Raw genomic sequence first — 12,333 nt, 5'->3', positions numbered from 1 at the left:
AAACAATTTATGAACATTTAGCACACATGTAGGACATATATGCACACAGAGTGTTGAAAATTTGGTGGTAAGAGTTGTATTAGACCACACCTAGGATGACAGGTGTAGCTCCATATTCCACGGTTTACCAGAATGTTGAACTATAGAAAGTCTAAAAAGGAAGGTGACCAAATTGAGGGAGATCTAGAAATTATGCTAGGAAAGGAAAGAGGAGGATGGAAAATGTCCACCTTGAGTAAGAAGAGCCTCAGGAAAACCAGGATAAGCTGGCATGTGGAATACTTTAAGGGAAAACCTGAACCAATAAGTGACTATTTTAGGAAGGTAGATTTCAAGTCAGTAGAGGAAACAACTATCAATGCTAATATTAGAATAAAGTGGTTTTGGGGGGTTTGTTTTGAGACGGAGTTTCGTTCTTGTCGCCCAGGCTGAAGTGCAATGACACAATCTCAGCTCACTGCAACCTCCACCTCCAGGGTTGAAGCGATTCCCCTGCCTCAGCCTCCCGAGTAGTTGGGGTTACAGGGAGCCACCACCACACCTGGCTAATTTTTTTTGTATTTTTAGTAGAGACGGGGTTTCACCCTTTTGCCCAGGCTAGTCTCGATCTCCTGACCTCAGGTGATCCGCCCACCTAGGCCTCCCAAAGTGCTGGGATTACAGTCATGAGCCACCGCACTGGGACAAAATAAAGTTTTATAAAAAAAATAATAAAATTCCCATCTTTGAATTGGTTTAAAAGGAAGTCACAATGACCTATCAAGCTCTCAGAAATGTAGCATGAATGATGACTAAAGTGAACAGAAATTCTTTCTACATGTCCCCCTAATTATGTTACATTCTAAGAATTTTATCACTGTTAATAAGGAGAGAAAAATCCAGTTTTCAAAAGCATAATGAAAGAGTCGACTTTCAGAGAATTGTCCAATTATGAATAGGGAATGTTGAAGCTGGAATCCAGATCTTCTAACTGTAAATATGTTCCACCTAAGTTTTTTACTAAACTGTACAAATAATATTCATTAGTAATATAATATTAAAATATTTAAAATCATGGTCATGGGAATACAAAGAAGAGTTCTTAATCCTTAATCTACCTCCCTGTATCTTAATATTGTATCACTCAACTTCAACTAATATGGCTTTTGAAGATTTCACTAAATCTAGTCTTCCTGAGTGAAATACTTTCTGAATTTATCTCACAGGTAGAGGGCACTTGTATTTTAAAATGTCCACTAACAGACCATTTAGATTATATAAAGGCAGGCACAGTCCACTGGAATGTAAGCTTCATAAGTGCAGGCATTCATTCATTCATTCATTTGAGATGGAGCCTCGCTCTGTCACCCAGGCTGGAATGCAGTGGTGTGATCTATGCTTGCTGCAACCTCCGCCTCTCGGGTTCAAGCGATTCTCCTGTCTCAACCTCCCGAGTGGCTGGGATTACAGGTGTGTACCACCACGCCCGGCTAATTTTTGTATTTTTAGTAGGGACAGGGTTTCACCACGTTGGCCAGGCTGGTCTCAAACTCCTGACCTCAGGAGTATGTTTTTAATTGTCTCCCGGTATTCAGAGGAAAAGGATAATGGCTTTAACTTCAGAGAAGACAGGAGGTAAGAGACAGTGCTTATGGCTAGAAGGAAAAGAGGGTATGATCTGGAGAAAGGACTGGATAGAGGATGGCAGCTTCAGGAAGCAAGATGACAAGAGAGGATAAGAAATCTAATTCAAAGCTCCTACACTTCTTTGAATGAATCTAAGACATAAAGTGATACCTGAACTATAAAGGCATTTTAAAACTAGAATTATAAAAGTGAATGGATTTCTAATGGTACCTGGTAATATAAGTTTAGAATTTAAAATGTATTAGCAAAATTCAAAAAAAAATTACGTTGTTTGCTTGAAAGGATTTTCTTGGAAATTTTTTTCCTTCTAAAAAGAAAAATGGGATTGTTAGTCAGCAGATCTAGGGCATTTATAACAATGTCCTTTCTCTTACCATTGATTTGTTTTCATTAGGTAAGTAGTTCGTTTTCTAAAGCCTTTTTCCCCCTTTTGCTCTTGGCCTTAATAAAATTGGTGGTTCTGGCGAAGTCATTAATTCCATAGTTGCAAAATTCCCTTAGAGAAACATGGTAACTTCAGTTTATTGAAAATATTAGGAGAAGGGTAGTTTATTAGGTATTTGGATGACTGGATGTTAAGAAAGATGTCATGTATCATTTAAAATATCCTTGGTACAAGGGCACTAAGTATATACATATAAAATATTGAACATCTGGATTAAAACAGAAATGGCAATGAGATGTGATGTCTTCATTATCCCAGACAACTAGATATGTGGAGACATATGGCAGAGTGAGTTTTTACATTTTATTGGCATGTTTACAGATCCACAGTAACAGCCTAGAAGGAATCCATCCAATCCTAGAAGCTTAGTGTTTTTTCTTCCATTTTAGATATTAGGAACAATCAGGAAAATCATCCCATACCACAACTGTATGAGATTCAGTCAGTAACGGACACAAGCATGTCTAAACAGCCAAATCTGAAATAGGATAGTAATACTGATACCCAAATTGGATCTATCAATACCTATGCAATTTATCATAAATGTCCTCCAAAATATCAAATCTAAGAATTATATTAGTACAAATTTAAAGCTGGGAAGGATTTTGGAGATTATCTTGCCTGATCTATCAATTTTAGTGAAGATAAAATCAAAATGATGATAGTAACACACATTCCTGTCTTCGGGGGGTTATCAGTTTAATGAGAAGATAATCCCTCAACAGGAAATTACAATATAGTGTAATGGAGGGCAAATGGATACAAAAACTGAGTATTATACGGTTACATAGAAATGATATTATCTCTTGTTTTGAGGGCTAGGTGAGGATCAAAAATAACCTCCCAGAACAGATAACTCTGAAGCTAAATCAATAAAGAAAGAGTAAGAGTTATGCAGGTCAAGTGGAGAAAAGGCATTTCAGAAATGGAAATATAAAGAGAACAGAAATAGAAATAGAAATCCCCTAAGGAAAGAAAAGCCATGTTGTATTGAGGGCGCTGTAAGCAGTCCATCTGAGTTGGTTGGCACACAGAAATGGCAGTAAGACAGAGGCTTCTGGGTGTCAGGGTAAGAAATAAACTCTACAACTACACTTAATATGTTTATGTATATATATGTGTTTATGTATGTATATATGCATATGGGTGGATGTGTGAATCAAAATTCCATGCCATAATACTTAGCCACTTACAGGCAATGCACTCTATTTTCTATTCTTATTGTATTTTATTTAAAAGTATTGGTAAACACTCACTAACATAAAGAACGTGATCCCCTAAAGTGCCATGATCTGCTGTTTAAAAGACACTTGTGAAAGTTGAAGGACAGTAAGCAGGTCATGACAAACTATAGAGATCAGACATTATGCACTGGAGAATGGAGAGTCATGGAAGGATTTTGAGCAGGGGAGTGCAGTGATGCCACTTGCATATAGAAAGATCACCTAAATCACTCCAAAAAGGACTGGAAAGGCTTTCATAAAGGAAAGCTTTCATAAACTTTTAGAAGTTTCTAGAGGTAATTTAAACAATTGATAGTGGTGCCAGAATTAAGATATATGTTTTGAGGATGATGAAATGCAATTAAGAAATTATAATTAATCGGACTTCATTGTTATTTGGAAGAGAGGGTAAATCAGGGGGAAAGGTGGTGAGATTTTGGGGTCTGTAATAGGAAGTATGTGGATAGTAATACCATTCACTGAAGGAAAAATAGGAAGAACAGTTAAGGGCTAAGAATAATGATTCTGTTTGGGCATTCTGAGTTTTAGGTATCTGTTGGATATCTAAATAGAGATGTCAAGCTAAATGGTTAATACAGATGCTCCTCAACTTACGATAGGGTTGCATTCTGATCAACCCAATTGTAAGCTGAAAATATCTAAGTGGAAAATGCATTTAATACACAAACCTACTGAACATCATAGCCTAGCCTACCTTTGAGGTGCCCAGAATGCTTTCATTAGCCTATAGTTAAGCAAAATCATCTGGGAACACAGTACACTGTAGAGTATCAGTTGTTTACCCTCGTGATCACACAGCTGAGTAGCTGTGGTTCAGTACCACTGCTTAGCATCTTAAGAGAGTATAGCACACTTTCTACTCAATGTGTGTAGTTTTCACACCACCCTAATACCAAAAAATCTTAAGTTGAGCTACTGTAATTTGAGGACTGTCTGATATGATTTTAGACAGCAAATGACAGTTGTGGCTGGACAGATTTACAAGCTAGTAGTGTACATGAAATAACTAAAGCCACCATTTAAAAGCCCATTTATGGATTGCGAGTATTTGAAATAATATTTTCTGACCCTCTAAATGCATAAAACAGTATTATAACATGTGTGAGGCACATTATTATCACGCCCATGTACAAATCAGGAAACAGGCCCAGAGACTTTAAATAATTTTTAAAGCTTAGTTTTGCCAGAATGTAAGATGGAAGCCCAATTTTGTTTATGCTGCACCTTTCGTTTATTTTCCCCAGTCTACTGGGCTGCTCCTCTTCATCATGCCATCTACTTTAGCTCAAGTCAGAATAAAGACATCTCTTCTTGTCCAAATAATACCTAGTTTATCTGCATTTAGAAGTCATTAATTATTAGGTTATTTGTTTCACTCTGTTTTTTGTTTTTTGTGTGCAGCGTTTTGATTAATCCTACCTCATAATTCATAGAACATCATCATCATTCTTCCTGGAAGGCCAGTCTTTTGTTTTATGTATTTCTCTTTTATCCTCATTCAATATTTTTATGTCCTGCTATTGACTACCTTTCTAATATGTTAGATATTCATTCTGTTATTTATGTTGTTAAAGCGAACTAAATATGGCCTGAGAAGGACTCCATACTTCTCTATTTGAGTCCCTGTGGATGAACTGCAACCTAACTTAATAGGTAGACAAGATCGGGAACCTAACTTGGGAGCGTGCATCTGTAACAGTGGCCGGGCCTCAGCCAATCCCACCAGCCATACATCAACCACTCATACACTTCGAGTGTTCAAACTGTGTTCAAATAAGGCAAACACTGAACTGTAACCAACCCAGTTGTTTCTGTACCTCACTTCCGATTTCAGTAGGTAACTTCCCTTTTTTGTCTATAAATCTTCTTCTACCACATGGCTGCACTGGAGTCTCTCTGAATCTGCTATGATTCTGGGGGCTGCCCGATTCACAAATCGTTCATTGCTCAATTAAACTCCTTTAAATTTAATTTGGTTAAAGTTTTTAACAGATGGTGTCAGAAGCAGGGTCCAAAGTAGACCCTCTAACGAACCCCAGGAGTACTGAGTGAACAAACAAGGTACTTGCAGAACCCACTTGTGTCCATTGATCTCTCAGAACAGCTGGGGATCATGGGTAAGTTCTCTCTCGGATTTCGGAGCTCCACGGATTTGTGTTTTGAACTCTCCAAGTTTCTTTGAGCAAATTTCTAATCCAAACTGGGTTTGGAAGTCATGACAGAAACTGCACTAGGTCCAGGAATGGATTTGATCTGGTAATTAACTGACTTGGATCCAGTTAGAGGCCTCTTACATCTGACTGGGTCAGAAAGCAACTGGTAGTAAATGGTAATATTGCAGGGGTTGTAAATTTTGGCTTTTAAAAATTCAAGGGGATTTTTGTGTTCTACCCCTTTCATTTTTCTTACATACTTAGATAAGAAAAATCATTGGCTAAGTAAATCAAGGTAATAAGCTCTATAACAGATCTACTGTAAAGGCTATAGTTACACATCAGACTAAGTTCTCTTGTAAAAGTTACGTTAAATAATAGAATTGACTAAACAGAAAAGTATCTGTACAACTACTGACACTTGTGGCCTATGGAAAAATACATCAATTGTAGATTATAAAAATTCAGTTATAGGGGATTAATGAAAAGACCACTTAGTTAAGTGAACAGACTCTTCATCTAACTCATTCTTTGATCTATTTGATTTTAGGTGGTTTGGTTTATGAGGACCCTGAGTAAAGAACATACTCCAAACACTTGGTATTATCCTCCTAATAGTCATAATAATAGTCTCCCTGGTACACCGTATTCTCTCAAAGGTTTTAAATGTTTAAACAAACATTTCCATTTAAATTTACATTTTCATTTACATTTTTAAAAAATCAAAAGTTTTCAAGGTTTTACACACAGCCATCTCTAGAATGTCAAATGGTCTCTCTTCAACTGGAATGACAAAAACTGAAGAAAAAAAAATTATACAACCATGAGGACACCATAACCTATGAATGACATACTGAGGCCAAAAACCCAAAATCATGGTAACTAAGAGTGCCACTAAGGCCCTAAGTTTTAGTCACACTCTCACCTAAATGAAAACTTAGCCAAAAAGGGAGTACTTTTTTAGACAAAATTATGGAAGGCCATTATTTTGGACTGAGCTCATACACTAGACCCCAACAAAGCAAACTAAATCAAAATGGAGTCACTTATACTAAATGTGACATAATCAAACTAAGACTTTAAAGAAATACATAGATCCTAAAACAGGCCAAGTTTTGTTTTTCTCCTGTAAACAGGATGTTCCAACATAAGGAACTACCCTATACTCAGTCCTTCTTCCTACCTTTACAAAACTCACTGTTCTACTGTCTCCCAGTGTGTTTCAAGACCAAATAAATACATATACAATGGTAATAGTGACATCGATGACTGAAGTTTTGGCCAATCTCTCAAAATTGAGAAAATGACCAAAAAGGGGAAATTGTTAAAACAAACCAAATATGGTCTAAGAAGGACTCCTATATTTGTATAAAACTATAGAAATACTTCTATATTTGAGTCCTTGTGGATGAGCTACCACCTGACTTAATAGGTAGACAAGATTGAAAACCTAACTTGAGAGTGTGTGCCTGTAACAGTGACTGGGTCTTGGCCTATTCCAACAGCCATATGTTAACCTCTCATACACTGTCAAGTGTTGAAGTGTGTTCAAATGAGACAAACGCTGAACTGTAACCAATCCAGTTGTTTCTGTACCTCACTTCTGATTTCTGTGCCTCACTTCCCTTTTTTTGTCTATAAATCTCCTTCCACCACGTGTCTGCACTAGAGCCTCCCTGAATCTACTATGATTCTGGGGCCTGCCCATTCATTGCTCAATTAAACTCCTTTAAATTTAATTCGACAGAAGTTTTTACTTTAACAATGTGTACTGTATTATAAGCATGCATTTTAATTTGTTTTCTCTTATTGTCTTAACTCAGAATTATTGTTTTTAACAGCTATTCATAACTATGTAGACACATCTAGTCTATTCTTTCCAACTACTCCATAGCAATCAATGGTATGTATCAACCACATTTTGTTTATCACTTCCCTCTGAGGTTGGCGTCTAGTTGTCTCTAACTTCTTGTTACTAAAAACAACCCTGTGGCAAACTTCCATATAAATGTTTTCTTAATAGACCTCTATGAGAATCATCTGAGCTACATACCCCAAATAGAAATGCAAGCTCATAGGATATGTATGCACTGAATTTCATTAAGTGTTATCAGATTTGTTTTTCAGAATGGCTATAACAGTGTGCTCTCCAAATCATGTTTGTATGTTAGTTTTATTGAAGAAGTTCTTCCCATTCCTAGGTCTCCAAAACACTGTTCTACTTTTCTTCTATTAATTTTATGGTTTTACCTCTCATATTTAGACCTTAACCCACATTAATTATATATAATCGATTATATATATATTATATTTAGTACATATATAATTATAAATATTATATTATGATATATATACATATCTATAGAATATATGTAAGTATATATAATATGTTATATATTATATATTATATATTACATTATATAATATATAACATTATACATTACATTATATATTATATTATATATTATATATTATAGATAATATATTATATATCATATTATATATTATTTATTATTATATATTATATATTATATACTTATATTATATAATATAAATATATAATATGTAACATATTATATCATCTATTATATATAATATATGTAACATGTTATATTATCTATTATATATAATATATACAACATGTTATATTATCTATTATATATAATATATATAACATGTTATATTATCTATTATATATAATATATATAACATGTTATATTATCTATTATATATAATATATATAACATGTTATATTATCTATTATATATAATATATATAACATATTATATTATCTATTATATATAATATATATAACATATTATATTATCTATTATATATAATATAAACATATTATATTATATATTAAATATATATAACATATTATATTATGTATTATATATAATATATATAACATATTATATTATGTATTATATAATACATATTATATTATGTATTATATAGTACATATTATATAATATATATAAAATTATAGATAATATATATTATATAATATATATTATGTATTATATTATATATTATATATTATATAATATTATATGATATATATGATATTTATATATGGAAAAATTGCATGTTTAATATACATAAGTTGGTGAGCTTGAACATATGCCTATACCTGTACATATAATGTCTTATATATAAGACATTATATGTACAGGTATAGGCATATGTCTTATAATAAATAAATTTTAGTAATGTCATTCACTACCCAATCCATATTTTCTCCATTAATTTTCAGTCTCATTTTTATCATATATTAATTTTCTGTATCAACATACTCTATCTTCTCTAAAGCATGACTCTCCAGCCTTGGAAAGAATCATCTAATAGGTTTTTATTTAATTCAATCAGCTTATCTCAAGCTTTTATAAATGTACATTTTTCTTATTGCAATCCTTCTATGGAAGCGGTGAATCCCTTGATTTTAAGTAATGTTAAATGGGATTCAATCCAGTTGTGCCACACTTCTTTCAACATTTGAATTTGGCAAAAGCCTCTAAAACTGATACATACAACACACCCCTGAGAAATAACATTGCAAAGGAGTGTGAGAGGTTACACACAGCTTTGGGTTACAATACCCCAATTGTCCCACTGATTCAAGAAATGATTTCAGGGCAGTTATTTTCTTCCTGTGTAAAATATTATACCTGCCACCTGCGTACTTCAAAGAAAGGTTCAGATTCACTGACAGGTATTTATGGGATAGTAATGTGAGACATTTACTGATATAAAATCTCCATATTTCCAATTTATAAATTAAGATATTCTGAACAATTAGTAAACATGTCTGATGACTCTTCTTTCCTTCTAAACCAAATCCGAATAAACACATAACTTATTTTTTGTACATTTTGTTACTCAATGTTATCTTTATAATAAAGGTCTCCCTATCTCTCCAAAATAGTTTTAAAAATTCTAATTTAGGCCGGGTGTGGTGGCTCATGCCTGTAATCCCAGCACTTTCGGAGGCCAAGGCGAGTGGATCACGAGATCAGGAGTTCAAGACCAGCCTGGCCAAGATGGTTAAACCCATCTCTACTAAAAACAAAAGACAAGACCAGGCGTGACGGCTCACACCTGTAATCCCAGCACTTTGGGAGGCCAAGGTGGGCAGATCACAAGGACAGGAGATCGAGACCATCCTGGCAAACATGGTGAAACTCTATCTCTACTCAGATATACAAAAAATTAGTGGGGCGTGGTGGCAGGCACCTGTAGTCCCAGCTACTCGGGAGGCTGAGGCAGGAGAATGGCCAGAACCCAGGAGGTGGAGCTTGCAGTAAGCTGAGATTGCGCCACTGCACTCCAGCCTGGGTGACAGAGCAAGACTCTGTCTCAAAATAAATAAATAAATGAATGAATGAATGAATGAATGAATGAATGAATGAATGAAAATTAGCTGGGCGTGGTGGCGGGTGCCTGTAATCCCAGCTACTCGGGAGGCTGAGGCAGGAGAATCGCTTGAACTTGGGAGACAGAAGTTGCAGTGAGCTGATATTGCGCCACTTGCACTCCAGCCTAGGTGGCAGAGTAAGACTGTGTCTCAAAAAAAGAAAAAAAAAATTCTAATTTAACAAGTTGTCCCTAAGATATGAACAACCTTCAAAAACAAAATCTTAAATATCATGCTATTAACAGATTCACTGTCCTAAAACTCTCTTCTGGACAAACAGGAAACATTGAATCTTCCTTTTCTCCTCCTCTCACACCACCAGCAATCCCATTAGTTGCTAGTTCTTAGCATCTCTGTTTGTCAAAACTAGTATAATGGCTGTTAATTCACAAACACTTGCAGAAGCCTATGCAAATTTATTCCAGATGAGGGCGGCCAGTAGCTACTTCTAATACTTCTGTTCTCTGTTCTCATGCTGCCCACCTCAGCTCTAAGTAACAATTTGAACTTTACATTTGCCAAATGATGCTAGAAACATCTGTTGACTGATTCTCCCTAATATAGCTCTGGGTGTCTAACCTTCATCACCCCTATTCCAAAAGGTCAGACCGTTTTAGCCTCTACTAATTGCCATGGTATATCTCTCCCTGTAAGCATCCTTAAAACAAATTATCCCTTCCTCTGCTCTTTATCATCATTCTTTGAATAATTTTCATCCAATGTTTTTTAAAGTGATTGACAGTATTCATTTGAAGAATAATCTCACCTCTTCTTTTGGATATTTCTTAATACTTCAGTTTTAGGAAAGTAAATGTGAAAGAACACGAGCTGATGAATTTCTCACTTCTTGTACCTTTTTACAAACATTTATGCATTATTTTTCTTAGAGACACTATTATATGGTAATTAATTCAAAACCATTCTCATTTTCTCTGTTTCACACCCTTATTATAAGCCTTGAGTTAACATCTCCCCAATCCAACCTTCAAATCTATTCAAAATATTTGTAAGTTATTATTAATATAATAAGAGTTATCTTCCTCTGAGTGATTTTTTTCCTGTCACAATTCCTTTGGAAGCATTATTTGAAAAGTTTTTCATTTCCATCCTTTTCATGGTACATGTGTTTTGGTTTCCTTAAGCACCGCTATGTATGAAAGTTACAGCACATCAAAATGCTGAAACAGAGTAAACACATACACAAAAAACTGGCATAGGAAAAGCGAAAAATCACATCTGCTTTTCGGCATTGTGAACAAGTTCATTCATCTTCAGAAGACATGGTTTTGAGCAGATAAGAATTAAAGGTTTTGGGTTGCATTTGTTACAAGTAACGACAGGGCACTGACTACTGTAATTAATGTCAACATTCAAAAGAAAAAAAACCAGCAAGTTATTTGAAAGAGTGATTCAGCATTTTAGTTATTTCTCCAGTAAGAAAAAAAATTAAGAAATTTAACTCACAGGAAAAAAAATGAGCCAGATGATTATAAAGGAAATACTTAGAAGGGAGGAGCATAACAATTCTGATGAGAAAACCTGTAAGAAAAGAAAAGAGAAGAAATGATGTGAGAGGAGAAGAATGGAGATGGCAGAGAATAACAGAGATAGGTAAAAGGAGAACAAAAAGAAGAGAGATAGTGAAAAGAGAACCAATAATGCAGGGTTAAAAGAATATTCTTGAAACCACTGTACAAATCACACAGTCCTGCTCACGAGAGAAATTTACTGCACAAGTCCTTCAAGAATAAAGTCTTAAACAGTCTCAGTCACATTTTGAACATGCATCACTGTGTGTCAGTGTGTGTGTGTGCATGTGTGTGTGCAAGAAAGAAAGAGAGAAACCAAGACACAGATCACAAATCTATTACAATTCCACTTGTCATTATTTTAATCAGAGTATATATCTAAATGTTTATGAGATTTACTTACTAAAACAATTACTAGCATTATAACCTTGAGCAAGTTATGTAACCCCTTTGAATTTCAACATCCTCACCTATGAAATGGAGATTATAACATCTATCCTGAAGTTTTTGTGAGGATTAAAATAGGTAACATATGTAAATAACTTCTAATAGGGCCTGACATATAGTGAGTACTTAAAAGTATTACGTAAAATTAGTAGCAGAGTTAATAGTAGAAAGAATAGCATTAAAAGAGCTGTGGATGAACTGGTACACAGAATTAGTTAACATTCTTTCCAGAGAATCAAAAGAATGATGTGTACATGAAGAAAACCAAGACCAGGAGGTAGAGGATAAGGATTTAAGTTTGCATTACTCATTCTATGAGTGTGTGACCTTTTAATTTAATTTCCCTGAGCCTGGCTTTCCTCATATCTGACAGGAATGCATTGGTTTATTCGTTTAATGCATCTGACTTATATCAAAGTTTTTACACACACTAATCTTCAGTGGCAGCTTTTATCTATGATTTACATTGTCA

The sequence above is a fragment of the Pongo abelii genome, chromosome X (assembly GCF_028885655.2).
Source record: "Pongo abelii isolate AG06213 chromosome X, NHGRI_mPonAbe1-v2.0_pri, whole genome shotgun sequence".
Lineage (NCBI taxonomy): Eukaryota > Metazoa > Chordata > Mammalia > Primates > Hominidae > Pongo > Pongo abelii.
The sequence above is the reverse complement of the archived record's forward strand: the minus strand, read 5'-3'. Positions refer to the sequence as shown.